Below are 17,346 nucleotides of genomic sequence, written 5' to 3'. Positions count from 1 at the left end.
GGCAATCTGCCTTTGACTTGCATTTCCCAATTTCCAATCGTCTAACCAAGAAAGTTATCCAACCATGGTTCATTTGTGAAATAAGGGTCTAAGATACATCCATGATACCTTTGGTAAGTGTTTAATATCAAGAACATCAACTAACAAGTTCACTCCAAGATTTTGTTCCAAACCAGTCCAAAGATTAGGGTTTTCCAAAACAGAGCAGTCCACTTGCTTCAGTCACAACTCAGTCATTATAGCTCGAAATCAAGCATGGCTTATGCCATTGGAAAATGCATTCATAGAGTTAAAATATCACAGAAGAAATCGTTCCCAAATTCGGCACCCATCTGGTTCAAATTCGGGCATCAAGTTGCTGCCTGAACACTTCATTCCAGAAGAACAGAGTAACAGGACAGCGAACTTAAAACATTTGGTTCGGCTTCCTCACAAAGAATCAGAACGTGCATTATATACCAAATTAAAGCTAGGAATGTCTAGTTGCAAACGCCACCGACAGCACATGATTTCGACATCCGAGGACAGAGTTATAGCCAAAATACTACTGCTGGTCAGAGCATACGCGAATCAGTTTTCAAGATTTGCTGGTTTCTAAAAAAAATTCATTTGCCCATTCAAACCTCATTATTTTTCAATGAAATTTTTCACACATCTAATACATCCTACAAACATCCAATTCAAGCCATTAAACCATTAAAAATTGGCCTGGAAATGGCCGAACATGGCAGGGGCAAAATCGGAAATTTTAGCTTCTTACACCCAATGAAGTTCCTACTAATTACCCACCACTAATGCATCATTATAATCACTAAACCAACAATATAATCACCATCAATCATCACATCAGCAACAACAACCCAAGTGTGGGAATTCCAAGAGCCCACAATCACATTTTTACACCATACAAAAGCTAACCAAATGCATGCATGAACTTAACAAGGCAAGATAGCTTCCAATCTTCAAGTTCTCAAGGGTAGATCATCACTTACTTTGGGGTTGATGTTCAAGCAGAATTTCGGTCCTTTTTGCCCCAGAAAAACCGTGAGTTTTAGCTCTCTTTTGCAGCTCAAAATGCTCCTCAAGTGTCAAGCTAGGTGTGGTGCAAGTTTGGTTAAATTTGGAGGTGATTTGGGGTGGTTTTTGGGTGGGATTAGTGTGCAGAAATTTTAGAACAAGGAGTTAGAGAGAGGGAGTGTTTTGGCCGGCCATGAGGAGAGAGAAGAGAGAGTGTGTTTGATCTAAGTTAGCTTCCAAGAGAAGGTGCAATGTGTGGTGCAAAATCACCCAAAAGTCAACTCTCATTAGGGGCCGTTTGGTGCGATTACGGCTCGATTTTTTTCGCACGTTTGGTTCACTAGTGCACTAAACCTCCAAGGCATATATATTCATGTAAATATTATTCACTCTTAGTTGTCCCGAAATAAGGGTCTAAAGTCTCCCAATCGAAGTCGCGCGTGTGAAAACGCGTACCGTCAATTTTACCGCTATAACGCGAAACTTTCGAAAAATTCTTATAACGATTGCACTACTAACTATCACTTGAATATTTATTCATAAGATTACCTATTTTAGGACCATAGTACAAGTCTCCAATATTCCAAGCTTATCGTGCTACTACGCGGATAAAATCTCCAAGTACTATTCATTATTTTTACTAAACGCGCTCTAGGAAATTAATTTTCGAAACGAATCATTTTAAAAATATAACGAAGATATAATACCACTTATTTAGGTCTAATAAGACTAGAAAATATTCCTTGGAAATAAAATCCAAATTAAATAATTTATTAAGCCATAAATTAGGCATAAAATAATAGTTTTTGCGAGTCCTCACATAATCACACTAGTCGCTCGATTAGGGTTGAATGTACTGAGACTTCAAATCTTTTGATGCATTTGGAACTGTATGGATGGTTGAGATAAAAATGAATGTATTTGTGTGTTCCAAACTTGGGGAACCATTATTTCGTTTATTATTGAGGTTGCACCTTATTTTAATGGATGCCAGTGAGTGAGTCCTGGCGAGAGTTGGGCAGGTGGTCCGCTAAACCCTAGGGTACGCCCAGGGGGAGGTGGGGCCGTCACACTCTAGCAATTCCTTCCTTAAATATTGTACAACCTAGAAAGGCTATTTCTTTCAATTGAACTCATATTTATTGGCTGTGAGGACTTGTAAAATTCCTTATATTTTTCTTAAAATTCCCTTTAATTTGGAATTTATTACTTTACAATAACTTTAATATACATTCACTTCCCCAATAGCTACCAATAATCATAAAAAAAAAAGGGTTTCCTTTTACTTTCATCGTTACGATAAACTAGGGTTTTTTACGTCTTTTGTAGTGTGAGTAATCGGTACGGAGTATGTATTCAATTTGGTGATTAAGAAGGTGATTAAAAGTGCATTTTAGATGATATTAAATGGGTGATTAGAAATAAGAATAATAAGTTAGTGAATTATAAGTGAAAACCCTAGTACGTGAGAGTTAAGGAAAAACGGTGTGAACCTATGGGTACCGTTCACTACCGATTGACCACACCATTTGACCACCATTTTTTCAAGTTAATCTCATTGTTATTAGAGCCTAAATATCAGCTCTAAATCTGATCAAGGTGGCCGAAAATGTTGACTTCAAAAAACCAAGAGAAAAGAAAAAAAATTTAGATGTAAATTGGTGGTGACAAGTGGAAGCAATCCATGCATCTTTGACCCAAACTAGGACTAAGCCTTATAACCTTTCTTGGCCTTCATTCCTCTTCATTTTCAGCTATGGTGGCGAGATATTGAGGGAGAAAAACAAGAGGAGAGAACTTCATTTCATCTTGGGATTTTAGCTTAGTTTTAGTGAAAATCAAGAAACTACACCGATTAATCCTTTCTTTGAGTACTTGGGAAGCTTGGTGTGCTAAAACTTTACAAGGAGAGGTGGTGGATATCTCTTACAAGCATCTTAGTGAGGTATATTGGCTGTCCATCATCTTTATTTCCCTTAATCTTGCTTAAGTTGCTACACAACTCATATTCTTGGTTAATTGATAGCTATGCAACTAGTTTTGATGATTATGGAGAATTTATGAGTTAGGATTTTGAATTGTTCAGCTATATTTCTTCTTGTTTAGATAGAATATGATGTGAATAAGCTTAGCTAAGGAGGTGAAGTAGTGGTTCAAGCTAGAATAAGAAGAGTATCACTTGAATGTATCAAATTCCAGAATTTAGTATTGAAGTTACCCTGTTCTGCCCAGTTTCATTTGGCCATGATGGGGGCCGAATCAGCCTTAGCTTAAAACATAAAAGTTGTAGGAAATGATGTTTTATAGCATCCTACAAAATTTCATCTCAATCCAAGCACTTTAGCATGTAAAAAGACAAATTTACCCTTGCTGCCATAGGTATAGTTTTGTGGATAGTTTTGACATTTCCTCATTTTGGCTGCATTTTTTAACCTTGATCCGTATCAAATTAGCATTTGACCAAAATATAAAAATTTTAGCCTATGTTTCAGCTTTCAAACGCATCCGAAAACACCTCAAACGGAATTGTGTAGCCTGAGTTATTGTCATTTGAATTCAGTACTGACAACCGTACTGACAAGGACCTTCTGGTTCTGTAATTTGTACATTTAACCTAGATACACTATGAACTGTGTGACGACTGGAAAATTTCCTTATATTTTTCTTAAAATTCCCTTTTATTTAGAAATTATTACTTTATAATAGCCTTACTACCCAATCACCCTACAAAAAAGTGCAAATGAACATAGAATTAATGGTTTTCCCTTTCGTTTTCAAGTCATCACAAATTGGGATTTTTATGCCTTTTCGTAGTGTGACTAATCGGTATGGAGTGTGGATCAAATTTGGTGATTACGAGTGAGTTTTAGATGATATTAAGTGTGTGATTAGAAGTGATAATAAGAAGTTAGTGAATTATAAGTTAAAACCCTAGTATACGCGATTTAAGGAAAATCGGCTTGAATCGACGGGTATTGTTCACTACTGATTGAACACACCACTTGACCACTATTTTCTTACCATAAAATATCATTGATATTAGTGCAAAATATCAGCCCCTTACTCAGCTCATCTTAGCCGAAATTATTGACTAGAAAAAGCCAAGGAAAAGAAAAAATTGAGAGTTAATCTCATGGCGACAAGTGGCGGTCATCCAAAGGTTGTTGACCAACCAATTTCTTTCATATTTATCATCAACAATCACTCAAATTGCTCTTTATTTTCAGCCATTCCAGCCGTGAGCCTTGAGAGAAAAACAAGAGGAAGAAAACTTCAATTCCATCTTGAGCTTAGCTTGATTGAGTGAGAAATCAAGAAAACTAAACCGATTAACTTCTAATTCGAGAGTTTAGAAAGCTTGGGGAGCTAAAATTTTTCAAGGAGAGGTGAAGGATATCCCTTGCAAGCCTTTTATTGAGGTATTATGGTGTCCACCTTCTCCCTTTCCCTTGGTCTTGTTTAAGTTATGGAGCAACTTGTATTCTTGCCTTGTGATACCTAATTTAAGTGATTTTAATGATTGTGGTGATGGAATTTTGAGTTAGGGTTTTGAATTGTTCACTTATATTCCTTGTTTTTTGGATGGTCTATGGTGTATATAATCTTGTATAGGAAGTTGTAGTAGTCGTTTAAGCTAGAAATGTGAAGTTTACACTTTGAATTCACTAAATTCCAGATTTGAGTTTTTATGTTACCCTGTTCTGACCGGTTCTATTTGGCCATGATGGAGGCTGAATTAGGTTTAGCTCAAAACATGAACATTGTAGAAAATGATGTTTTATATCTTCCTGTAAAATTTCAACTCAATCGGGCACTGTAGCACATGAAATGACAAAAATACCCTTGACTGCCATAGATAGAGTTCTGTGGACAGTTTCGATATTTCATCATTCTGGCAGCATTTTTTCACCTTGATCCATATCAAATTAGTATTTGGCCAAAACACAAAAGTTATAGTGCTATGTCCTATCTTTCCAAGGCACCCAAAAATGCCTCGATTGGACTTTTGTAGCCTGAGTTATTATCATTTGAACATAGTGCTGTTAACCAGCCTGACGGTGAAATTCTTGTTCTGTAATCTGTAACTTTGACCTAGATACACTATGAACTGGATTGAGTGGTCCTCACTAAATTTGTAGCCCTTTTTCTTAGCTTCGAAACGGTATAAAGTGTACCCAAATCCGATAAGCGTAGCTTTGGTTGTGACCGATACGCTAAGAGACATCGAATCTGCCATTTGGCTATTTGTCTTTAAACTTGATTTCCGGTTGCCTTGTTAAGACTTGTGTTGTAATTGGATTATTTTGATCCTAGTTGAAGGGCTATTGTGGTAACATTGCCTATGTGTGACATTGAGGCTGATTTGAGGAAAATAATGAAGCCATAAATTGCTGAAAAATAAGTAAATACAAAGGGCGTGCCGCCCAAATTTTCAGTCGAGGGTTAGGCATAGGTACCCGCGACTTGAGCGATTTGAGGTCAAGTTGGGCATAGATCGCCTATGGTATTTAAATTTTCTTTAGTCAAGGTATATAAGTTAAAATTTTGCCGGAAACTCGTACCCTTGGAAAATGAAAGTAATAATCGATAGAAATACGTTTTCCTCGTTCTTTCGACTCCAATTGGAGTTCTAAAGTTTTAACCGCTTCCTAACCGAAACTAAACGAGCGAGCATAAATTTTTTGGGATTTGATAAGTATCTTGAATACTACTTAAACGTGTTGTATTTACTTAATTTTTTTGAAGCGAAACTCCTATGTTTCGAACTCTAGAGAGTTTTACATTCGTAAATGATATTTTATCACAGATTTGGACTCCAACCAAGGAATTGGACCTGAACGTGATTTTTGAAAAGCACTACATGTTCGTGAGTGCTTCCAAATATCTGGTTGAACTGGACACTTGTTTTCAATACTTGATCAATGTAAATAAATGATATGTGATTTGTTTGATCGGGCAAGAGTGTACTTTATCACACTTGTCCTAATATGGTATATACTTGTTTATTGTTGCAATTAACTTGATATACTTGTACTTGAGTTGTAAGTGCGGAGCAGCAGTATGTACCACACTCAATCCGAGTGGGAGGTGTCTCTCATTCCCGTCTCCATACTTTTATTTTGATTCAGTTGATTGGAGATGTTATCTCATCGACATCTTGGGGACCCAAGCCCCACTGGCTAGTTAATTGAGTCAAGGCGGCAAGGGATTGGTCGATTAGATAACGAACCATGGGTAGTTAGTGATGTTGAGTGGAGTGTTATCTCGTCGACTAATCGGTATACTCGAGTATTACCACCAATGTTTACTGTGGAGTTTGGGCCTGGTAAGGGGTTTGGTTGATGGATGGAGAATGGAGTTAAGTGGTGCTCTACTGGACTGGTTACTTTGCTTTAAAGTTGACGGAGTGTCAACTACTATTTGATCAAGCTCTGGTGAAACAATGGGAACTTGGCTCCTGAGAGCCATCCGTATCCTTATACTTTGAAATGAATATTGCTTATTGGATTCTTGTTTCTTTTGAAAAAACAAAACATTTTACACTCGTTCATTTTGAGATTTGCTACTTAAGGTGTCATTGCTCATTTTCTTGACTTGTTATGCTCTCTAATTTGCTACGCTGATATTTGTACTTCTAAAAATGGTCAACTTGTTATTTGGAACCTCACTGGGCTTTTAGCTCATTCCACACCATTTGTTTTCCTTACAAGGGGTACGAGCAAGGCGTGAGACTGGTACAGGCTATGACGCCCCACATCTCCCTAAGGCGGACCAAAGGGTATCCGCGGACGCCTGCCCAGCTCTTGCCAGGACTCAAGCAATTCCATTCAAATTAAAACCGAATTAAACACTTCGAAGAGAGCAACATGAATACAATAATGCGGAAGCGTTCAAGCTTAACAAGTCACTTAACGTGTAACTGGTACATCGGGTAATCATGAAACGACTTAAATTCAAAATACACGTCAGGGCCCAAACTTTTCAAGTTTACAATTTCCAAAAGTACAACTCAAACCAGGGCCTAGTCAAAATATATAGTAGGAGTCTTAACAAAAGTACAACGGATGGTTTCTCCATACTTCTCCAAGATTTGGTCCTGTTAAGGAAAACAAAACTATAGGGTGAGCTAAACGCTCGTGAGGCCAAGAACACACATGCAAGCACTTTGTTCAAATAGCAATCCCAAATTCAATAAATAAAACCATGTCATTTCAATAATCAATCATTCGAACAGGAAAAGTAATCAGAAACAATTCAAGGATATAGTAGCGCTCAGGAGCTAAGTTCCACTCGCTCTGCCGATGTCATTCGTATACCTTCCCGCGTTGACCCTCCTGTCAACTGGGTCGGTATTTCCATTCCCGTAGATCACCACTTACTTCCCTCCGTCCACCGTACACCACAAGGGCCCACAAGTCATTTATAAGGCGATATTCCACGAGTATGCCAAGCAAGACCTCTCATTAGGTCGAGCTTATATATATCTCATGGCTCGCCCCAGTCCCCGACCAAGCCCATTGCCGGCTCGAGTCCAAGGTCGGCCTATGAGTTTGGGCGTCCCCCATTCATTTGAAAGTCGAGGAGGTTCACTCCAATGACACATGTATTCATGACATAACATTGCATTTCATTCATTCATTCAATACATTTCATTCATTCATTAGAAATTAGAACGAGTGTGATAAAGTACGCACCCGCCCTTATTCTTAAAACTTCCAACAATTACCACAAATAAGCAAGTATCAAAATTCACACACTTGACACTCACCGAGCAATTCAATAAGAATTGTTTTCTGGGAGTTCAAGTGTCCACTGTGAGATCCTCTTGAAGGTCTCCTTGTGCGCCTGGCAATTAATAGTGGATAATCACACAATTAACCCACTTATCAAGAAGATTGTACACTAGTACAATCTAAGGATTATTTCGCAAAAGGAACCTCAATTACACGTAAATCGAGGTTCAACCTGCCTTTTATTATGTACAATATTATTTGAGTTTTTATCATGAAAATCTTGAGCAAAACGTTTAAGAATATCAAAAGGATAAAGAGTTCTTGAAAAACTCTATTTCTTTGAAATTGGAAAATTTTCAGTTTTATTATGAATCTTTGAAAAATCGTAACTCGCTCGGCATAAGTCAAGAATTGGAAAACTTTATACCGTTGGAAACTTCTTAGAAAGTACTATAAGTTCCTAGAAGACACTTTTCCATGAATCGAAGTGAAAAGTGTTCAAAAATGAGCTTGAAGATGCAGGGTTGGTTTACAAGGCAGAATTAAGTTGGATTTCGGCCAACTTTGGAAATTCGGCACGATTCACACGTTGCAAACCGGCCTCTGAAATTTGCAGCTCAATTAGTGTTACAAGTGAAGTTTATAACAAAACAAGCGGATCAAGAATCGGAGTTTCAAGTACCGAGATACGGTAGCCCGAAGTTGGGGAAATTCAAGACTGGAGAAGAATTTCCAGATTTGAACCTCCAACACTAGAAATTTAATTAGGTATCGAAACAAACTTGGATTGGTACCAAAATTGGAAGTATTTTACTCCCATATGAAAGGTACCGTTCTATCAAATTTCAGGGAAAAATACCTTCGGAAAGATAGTTAATTAGTCAACCAAAGTTCAGGAAAAATTCTAAGGCAATCTGCCTTTTGACGTCCATTTCCAAATTCAAATCGTTTAACCATGAAAACTATCCAACCATGGTTCATTTGTGAAATAAAGGTCTAAGATACATCCATGATACCTTTGGTAAGTGATCAGCATCAAGAACTTCAATTAATAAAATCATTCCCAAGTTTTTCCCAAATCAGTCCAAATACTACGTTTTTTCCAAAACAGAGCAGTCTTCTTGTTTTAGTAACAACTCAATCAATTTAACTCAGAATGAGGCATGGTTTATGGCGTTAGAAAATAAATTCACAGGAATAAAAGTTCACCGAAGGAAATGTTCTGAAATTCAGCAAGCAACCAGCTCAAAATTGAGCCTCAAGTTGCTGCCTCTACAAGCCATTCCAGCAAATCCGAGAGACAGGACAGCTAACTTAAAATATTTGGTTCGGATCACTCACAAAGAATCAGAACATGTATTTTATCTCAAATTAAAGCCAGGACTGTCTAGTTTCAAACGCCACTGACGGTACTTGATTTCGACACTCGAGGACAGAGTTATGGCCAAAATGCTACTGCTGGACAGAGTTACCCGAAAATAATTTTCCAGCTTGCATAGGTCACGAATAAATTCATTTGCCCATCCAAACGTTAATGTTTTCCAACGAAAATTTTTACACATATAATATAACATATAAACATCAGGTTCATGCCAATAAATCACCAAAAATGGGCCTTATCATGGCCGAACAAAACAGGGGCAGTTTCGGAAATTTCTTGTCATGACCTCTACTTTGAGTTTCCAACAATAATACTCCATGAATCCATCATTAAAACCATTAAACTACCATTAAATCCAACATTAATCCTCTAATCAGCAACAACAACCCAAGTGTGGGAATACAAAGAGCCCGCTTTCACATTTTACAACCATATCAAGCTAACCAAGTGCATGCATGAACTTAACAAGGTAAGATAGCTTCCAAACTTCAAGTTTCCAAGAGTGGATCATGACTTACTTTGGTTTGATATTCAAGCAGAATTTTCAGCCCTCTTTTACCCCAGAAAAACCGTGATTTTGCAGCCTTTTTGTTAGCTAAATCCAACCTCCAAGTAGTTTCCTAGATGATCTCCAAGTTTGGTGAAGATTGGTTGAGGTTTTGGGTTGATTTAGTGAAGAAATTTGTGAAGCAAGAGAGTGAGTGAGAGGGAGATGTTGGCCGGCTGTCTTGGTGAGAGAAGGTGGAGAGTGATCAGATTTCTTTTAGCTTCCAAGAGAAGATTAAATGAGTGGTGTAAATTCACCCAAAAGTCAACTCTCATTAGGGGCCGTTTGGTGCGATTACGGCTCGATTTTCTCGCGCGTTTGGTTCACTAGTGCACTAAACCTCCAATGCATTTATATTCATGTAAATATTCTTCACTCTTAATTGTCCCGAAATAAGGGTCTAAAGTCCCTCAAATAAAGTCGCGCGTGTGAAAACGCGTACCGTCAAATTTAACGTTATAACGCGAAACTTCCGAGAAATTCTTATAACGATTGCACTACTAACTGTCACTCGAGTATTTATTCATAAGATTACCTATTTTAGAACCATAGTACTAGTCTCCAATATTCCAAGCTTATTGTGCTACTACGCGGATAAAATCTCCATGTAACATTCACTATTTTTACTAAACGCAGTCCAGGAAATTAATTTTCGAAACGAATCATTTTAAAAATATAACGAAGTTATATTACCATGTATTTAGGTCTAATAAGACTAGAAAATATTCCTTGGAAATAAAATCCAATTAAATAATTTATTAAGCCATAAATTAGGCATAAAATAATAGTTTTTGCGAGTCTTCACATCCTCTCCCCCTTAAGAAAATTTCGTCCTCGAAATTTACCTTGGTTGATGAACAAGTCTGGGTACTTCTCTCTGATTGTCTCTTCAACTTCCCATGTTGCCTCCTCTACTCCATGGTTCTTCCATAAAACTTTCACTAGTGGTATCTGCTTGTTCCTCAATTCCTTCACTTTTCGATCCAGAAGTTTTACCGGTCTCTCCTTATAGGTTAGGGTTTCATCGATCTCGATATTCTCCGGTTGTAAAACATGAGAGGGGTCTGGATGATATTTCTTAAGCATGGACACATGAAACACGTTATGAATACAAGATAAGCTCGGTGGTAATTCCAGCTTATAGGCTACATTCCCAACTCGTTGAATAATCTTATATGGCCCTACAAACCTTGGTTGTAGTTTCTTCCCTTTTCCGGACATCAAACTTGCTTTTAAAGGCGTAATCTTGAGAAATACCATATCTCCAACAGTGAACTCCAAATCCTTTCTCCGATTGTCGGCATAACTTTTTTGTCTACTCTGAGCGGTTTGAATCTTTTGCCGTACCAATTTTACTTTTTCATTAGCCTCCTCAATCCAAGATACAGTAGTCGGGTCTAAAATTTTCCATTCACCTACTTCATCCCAACAAATTGGGGATCTACACTTCCGACCATAAAGTGCTTCGTATGGAGCCATTTGAATAGAAGAGTGAAAACTAATATTGTAGGCAAATTCCACTAAAGTCAAAAACTTACTCCAATTCTCTCGAAAATCCAGTACACAAGTCCTCAACATGTCTTCAAGAGTCTGAATTGTTCTTTCAAATTATCCATCCGTCTGGGGATGGTAAGTGGTACTAAAGTTCAACTTAGTCCCCAACACTTCTTGTGTGATGCCCCGAAAGAATGAGTGCGAGAACCCAAGAATTTTTTTTAATTTTCTAGGGTTTATTCTATTTAATCGCCCATTTTTTTTCTACATTTTCTTTATTAGAAAATTCCCCCAGATAATTTTTATTGAGTAAATATAGTTTTTAAATGATTTTTCTAGTATCGGTTAGTTTTTGAGAAATTAAGAACGTATATCGGATGTGGGACCCATTAGTGCGGAAAGTTCGGTAAAATTCGGCCGATTAGGTTAAGTTTCGGATACTGGGTTTAATATACCGGGTGTTATGAGATATTTAGAGGTATCAAGTGGATAGGTGGAAGAGAGAGAAAAAAGTTAGGCAAGTCATTAAATGAGGTGACAAGTGTCACCATAGTATTGTTTCTTACATAAGACCACTATTCAACCTTTTACCAATTACTAAATAAAACAAAAAATTTACCAAATATCTTCCATTTTTCTTCAAGCTTGGCCTGCTCTCTCTCTCAAAAAGAAAGGAAGAAACTCTTCAAGTTTTGCTTCCATTTTGCTCCAAATCATCAAAACCAACCATTGAAACTTGAACTTACTCCATAAAACCTCTTCAATTAGTGTTAGTAAGTTGATTGGTGGAGTGATTGGAAAAGCTAGGAGGACCTATAGCTCTCTCTCTCTTGTTTTAAAGGTAAGTCATGAAGAACCACCCTCCTCCCTTACTTGATGCTTAAATCATGCTGAGTGGTTGTATGAGATGCAAATTTATGGGTTATTTCTTGATTTGTGGTTGAAATGATGAAGTTTTATTATTTTTGGAGATTTTTTCTGTTTTAATATGAACATGATGGTGTGGCTATATATGATGATTGGAAATGGTATATAATGATTCTAGAGGGTGGAAAAAGTGGAAGATTGCAAGTAATTTCTGTTTTGGAAGAAATCTGGAAAATTAGGGTTCCTTGGTTCTTCATTCTGTCCGAAAATTTTGGTCCTAGATAGAGGCCGAATTGGCCTTGGTTTAAAACATGAAAGTTGTAGGGAATGTTATTTTAGAGGTTCCTGCAAAATTTCAGGTCAATCGGAGTAGCGTAAAGTGAGAAAAGTCGAAATTACCCTTGCTGTCCTGGTTTTATCCGAATGTAAGAACTGCACCTGTAATTAGTGATTTTGGTTAGGAATGCTTCTGAACGGGTTATGGAGGTCTTCTGATGAAATGTAGCCCTATTTCTAAGCTTTCATGTGGCTTTGGAATTTCTGGATTTGGACTTATATAGGCTGTTTTATGATGTTTGCACTAGAATATGGTTTGTGAACCTGTTATGAGATTCTGGTATAATATGTTACATTTTTGACGTAATTACACTCGAAATTGGGTTGGGTGGCCTTCTTCAACATTGTAGCCTCTTAAGTCCTGAATCTACCTGTAAAATCTCAGGTCAAACGGATTAGAGTATCCTGAGTTATGGACCAAACCCTCAGGCCTGTTTTAGACATTAGTTTGTGTACGTTTTGAATTTTAGTTTCTGATCGTGGGTTTTTCCGTGTTGATCATGTACGAACTGGGTGCTGATCCCTTCATATGAATTTAGATCTTGGTCTCAGCTTCGAAACGGTATAAAGTACGTCAAAATCCAAGTTCCGTAGCTCCTATTATGACCGAAATAAAAGCGATCGTCAGAACTGCCTTGTATCTGGACAGTTCTGACGGGTACTTTGGCACTCGATTTTCGTTCTGTTTTGAGTGGATTCAGGTCTTGGTCAAAACATCAAAGTTTTAGCCTTATGTCTCAGTTTTCTAACGCCTCTGGAATTTCTTGATTTTGATTTCTGAACCGTGAGTTACGGCCTTGCAAACAGGGCCTGTTTGGTAACCCGTAATGAAACAGCTGGCACTATTTCGTGCATTTTTGACCTATACTGACTGAGATCTGGGTTGAGATGTCTAAATTAAAGTTGTAGCTCTTCCTCTTAGCTTCGAAACGGTGTCTCACCCACCTTGATCCGACACTCCTAACCTAACTTTTGAACAAAACGGTTTGAGATGGCAGATTTGGCCGTCTCGTTAGCCGTCCGCGCGCGCGCGTGCCCCTTTTTGCCGTTTCCGCACTTGCGTGTGCCGATTTTGCCGTTTTGCTTGTTTTAAATATGTTAGTAGCCGTTTGTGATATATTGTGACACAATCTTCTATTTCAGACGTTGGTGAGCTAGGTGGAGCCGGTGGGGCCTACTAGCTACTCCTCGCGGCACGAATTTCGTATTTTGCCCTTTTGTTCGTTGTGTAAGTATTCAGGCCGCTTTTATGTGTTAGTTGCTTATGTGTTTCGACATGTATGAAGAGGGTACTTAGGCGAGGGTGTACTTTATCGGACTCGCTCTAAACCCGAATTTACGCTCATATTTGTACATGACATATGTATGTGAATCATTTTGGAACTAAAACCCTTGAGCTTGTGGCTCGGGGTGATTTTGAATAATTTTGTGAAGTTTGTGAGTTTGGGGCGAGCTCTTGACCTAGATGGACTATTCGAGCCGGTTAGGGCTTGGTCGAAATCAGTCCAACCTGGTTGGAGGTCACCAAGTTTGTGAATCCGGTTCACCGAGTATGTGGACCAAGTTTGTGACCCGAGCTTGTGACTCAAGCTCAAGTTTGTGATTTCGTTCGCCCGGGCAAGTTTGTGAGGTGACTGGCCAGTGAGGGTGATAAGGTGTCGGTGGGTGTACAAGTGAAGTTCTACGGACCATTAAGTGTGGTCGACGGAGTGTCGGCAGGAGATCACGCATGGCATATGAATTGGCTTTGGAGCCACCTGTATCCTTATTATGTGATGTTATTTTTCTGCTTTTGCTTTACTCTTACTATGTCACTGTTGTGACGTGAAATTTACGCTTTTGCCCCTGTTTACTTACTAAGCATATAATTTACCCCTTTAGTTTTATTTTCCTTAGCAGGGGAAGACGCGCAAGGACAGGATCTTGGCATACTAGCTTGGTCTAGTTTTTGATTTTTGTAATGGTTCTCACCCTAATGCTTGGCACGGGTTGGTTGTATGGTGAATTGGGAACCTGTGTATATTCGACGGTTGTACTTCCTCTTGAGATAGTAATGTAGATAAGTTTTGTTTAGGTTTTGGATCGTTATTATGTTATTCTTATGGTTATTCCGGTAGTTGCTTGAAGTGATCAACTGAGTCCCGGCGAGAGCTGGGCAGGCGGCCCGCCGAATCCTCTGGTTCGCCTTAGGGAGAGGTGGGGCTGTCACATCTTCCATCTTTTGCCAAAACCTCGTAACAAATCTTGGATCCCTATCCGATACAATACTCACAAGTATACCATGTAGTCTGATGATCTCATCCAAGTACAACCTGGCCAGTTTTTCTAACGGGTATTTCATGTTAATCGGTAGAAAATGAGCCGATTTAGTCAATCTATCCACTATCACCCAAATGGCATCATGGCCTCTCTGTGTCCTTGGTAAGCCTGATACAAAATCCATGGTAATATTTTCCCATTTCCACTCAGGTATTTCTAGAGGTTGCAAAAGCCCTGATGGTTTCTGATGTTCGGCTTTAACCTGTTGACAAACCAAGCATGTCTGAACAAATTGGGCAATTTCCTTCTTCATATTTTTCCACCAATATAGACTTTTCAAGTCTTGGTACATTTTATTCCCTCCTGGATGTACTGTAAACTTTGATCGGTGTGCCTCTTCTAAAATTTCTTTTCTAAGCCCTTCATCCTTTGGCACAACCACCCGATTTCGAAATCTCAATATTCCATCCGATCCCAAATTGAAATCCGTCTGGTCTCCCATCTTAACTTTCTCCACCAACTTTTGCACTTCAGGGTCCTTTTCCTGAGATTCCTTAATACGTTCCAATAAAGTGGAGGTTATTACAATATTCCCCAAAATTACCTTCCTTGGTTCTAATCGAGGATTCCAATAGCTAACTTCCTCCAACAACTGAAATTCCTTAACCATCAATCCAGCCATTTGTACCTGACGGCTCAAAACATCGGCCACTACATTGGCCTTTCCAGGGTGGTACTTAATCGTATAATCATAATCTTCCAGAAATTTCATCCATCTACGTTGTCTCAAATTCAGCTCCTTCTGAGAAAATAAGTACTTAAGGCTTTTGTGATCTGTAAAAACCTCAAATGTTACTCCGTACAAATAGTGTCTCCATTTTTTCAAAGCAAAGACCACAGCCGCTAACTCCAAATCATGGGTCGGATAATTTCCCTCATGCGGCTTCAATTTTCTAGAGGCATAAGCTATCACTTTATCATTTTTCATCAAAACACATCCCAAACCTTCCTTAGAAGCATCTGTGTAAACCACAAAACTATCATGTCCATTTGGTAGAGCTAGAACAAGCGCTCTAGTCAACCGTCTTTTCAACTCCTGAAAACTTCCTTCACACTTAGAACTCCAAATAAATTTTCCATTTTTCTTGGTCAACTCAGTCATAGGCCCAGCAATTTTCGAAAAATTCTGGATGAATCTCCGGTAATACCCTGCCAATCCTATAAAACTCCGAACTTCCGTTGGGTTTTCCGGTCGTTTCCATTTCGAAACAGCTTCTACCTTAACTGGATCCACTTTAATCCCATCCTTAGAAATTATATGCCGTAGGAAAGTCACTTCTTTTAGCCAGAATTCACACTTGCTAAACTTAGCATATAACTGATGTTCCCTCAAGATTTGTAAAACAATTCTCCAATGTTTCTCATGATCTTTTACATTCTTAGAATACACCAAAATATCATCAATGAAGATCACAACAAATTGGTCCAAGTAAGGCTTAAAAACCCTATGCATTAAATCCATGAAAGCGGCAGGTGCATTGGTTAACCCGAAAGGTATTACTGCAAACTCGAAGTGCCCATACCTCGAGTTAAAAGCAGTCTTAGGTATGTCCTTCTCCAAAATCCTCAATTGATAGTAACCTTGCCTTAGATCCAACTTTGAAAACACTACCGCCCCTTGCAATTGGTCAAACAGTTCATCAATGTGGGGTAGTGGGTATTTATTCTTAATCGTAACATCATTTAAGCCTCGATAATCTATACATAATCTCAAACTCCCATCTTTCTTCTTTACAAACAAAACTGAGGCTCCCCACGGGGAATCACTCTCTCGTATAAAATCCCGTTCCAACAAATCCTGTAATTGTAATTTCAACTCCTTCAACTCAGCTGGAGCCATCCTGTATGGTGTCCTTGATATAGGTGCTGTTCCAGGAGCTACATCAATTTTAAAAGCTATTTTCCGTTCCGGGGGTAGAGACTCCAATTCTTCAGGAAAAATATCAGAAAATTCTTTCACTACCGGTGTGTCCTCCAGATTCACCTTATCGCTAGGGGTATTAATAAGAAAAGCCAAATATCCTTGAACTCCCTTATTTAACAATTTTCTAGCCCGAATTCCCGAAATAAGTGCAGACGAGGCTAACTTACCCCTCACATCCAGTTTCAGGGTTGCCTCCCCTGGAATACACAATTCTACAATTTTCGTCCTACAATTCAGTTGGGCATTATAACGGACTAACCAATCCATCCCTAGGATCACATCATATCCTTTAATCGCTAGGCCTATCAAATCGGCCAGCAATTTTCTTTCCTTCACGCAGATTTCACTATTCTTATACACCAGATTAGCAATTAGGCTTTTGTCCCCAGTGAGTGTTTTAACCTCCAAGTCATATGGTAACTTAATTGGTTTCAAGTTTATTCCACTCATGAAATCAGGGTTTACAAAAGAGTGCGTTGCACTCGGATCAATTAAAACCCTAGCTAGGCGGTGAAAGATTGGAATTGTACCTTCAACCACCTTGGTCGCCTCTGGAACTTGTGGATAGTCCAATGCGTAGTCCCTAGCCGGTACTTTCGGTCGACTCCCTCCGGCACTGGTCTGCTTAGAGGTTGATTTTTCAGGCCTCTGCAGGCTTCCCCCTGTCTTCGACGATTTCGGATAATTTGCGATTTGATGCTTAGTGCTCCCACACAGTAAGCATTTT

Source organism: Coffea arabica, chromosome 10c (genome assembly GCF_036785885.1).
Source record: "Coffea arabica cultivar ET-39 chromosome 10c, Coffea Arabica ET-39 HiFi, whole genome shotgun sequence".
NCBI lineage: Eukaryota > Viridiplantae > Streptophyta > Magnoliopsida > Gentianales > Rubiaceae > Coffea > Coffea arabica.
This window is presented reverse-complemented; position numbering follows the sequence as displayed.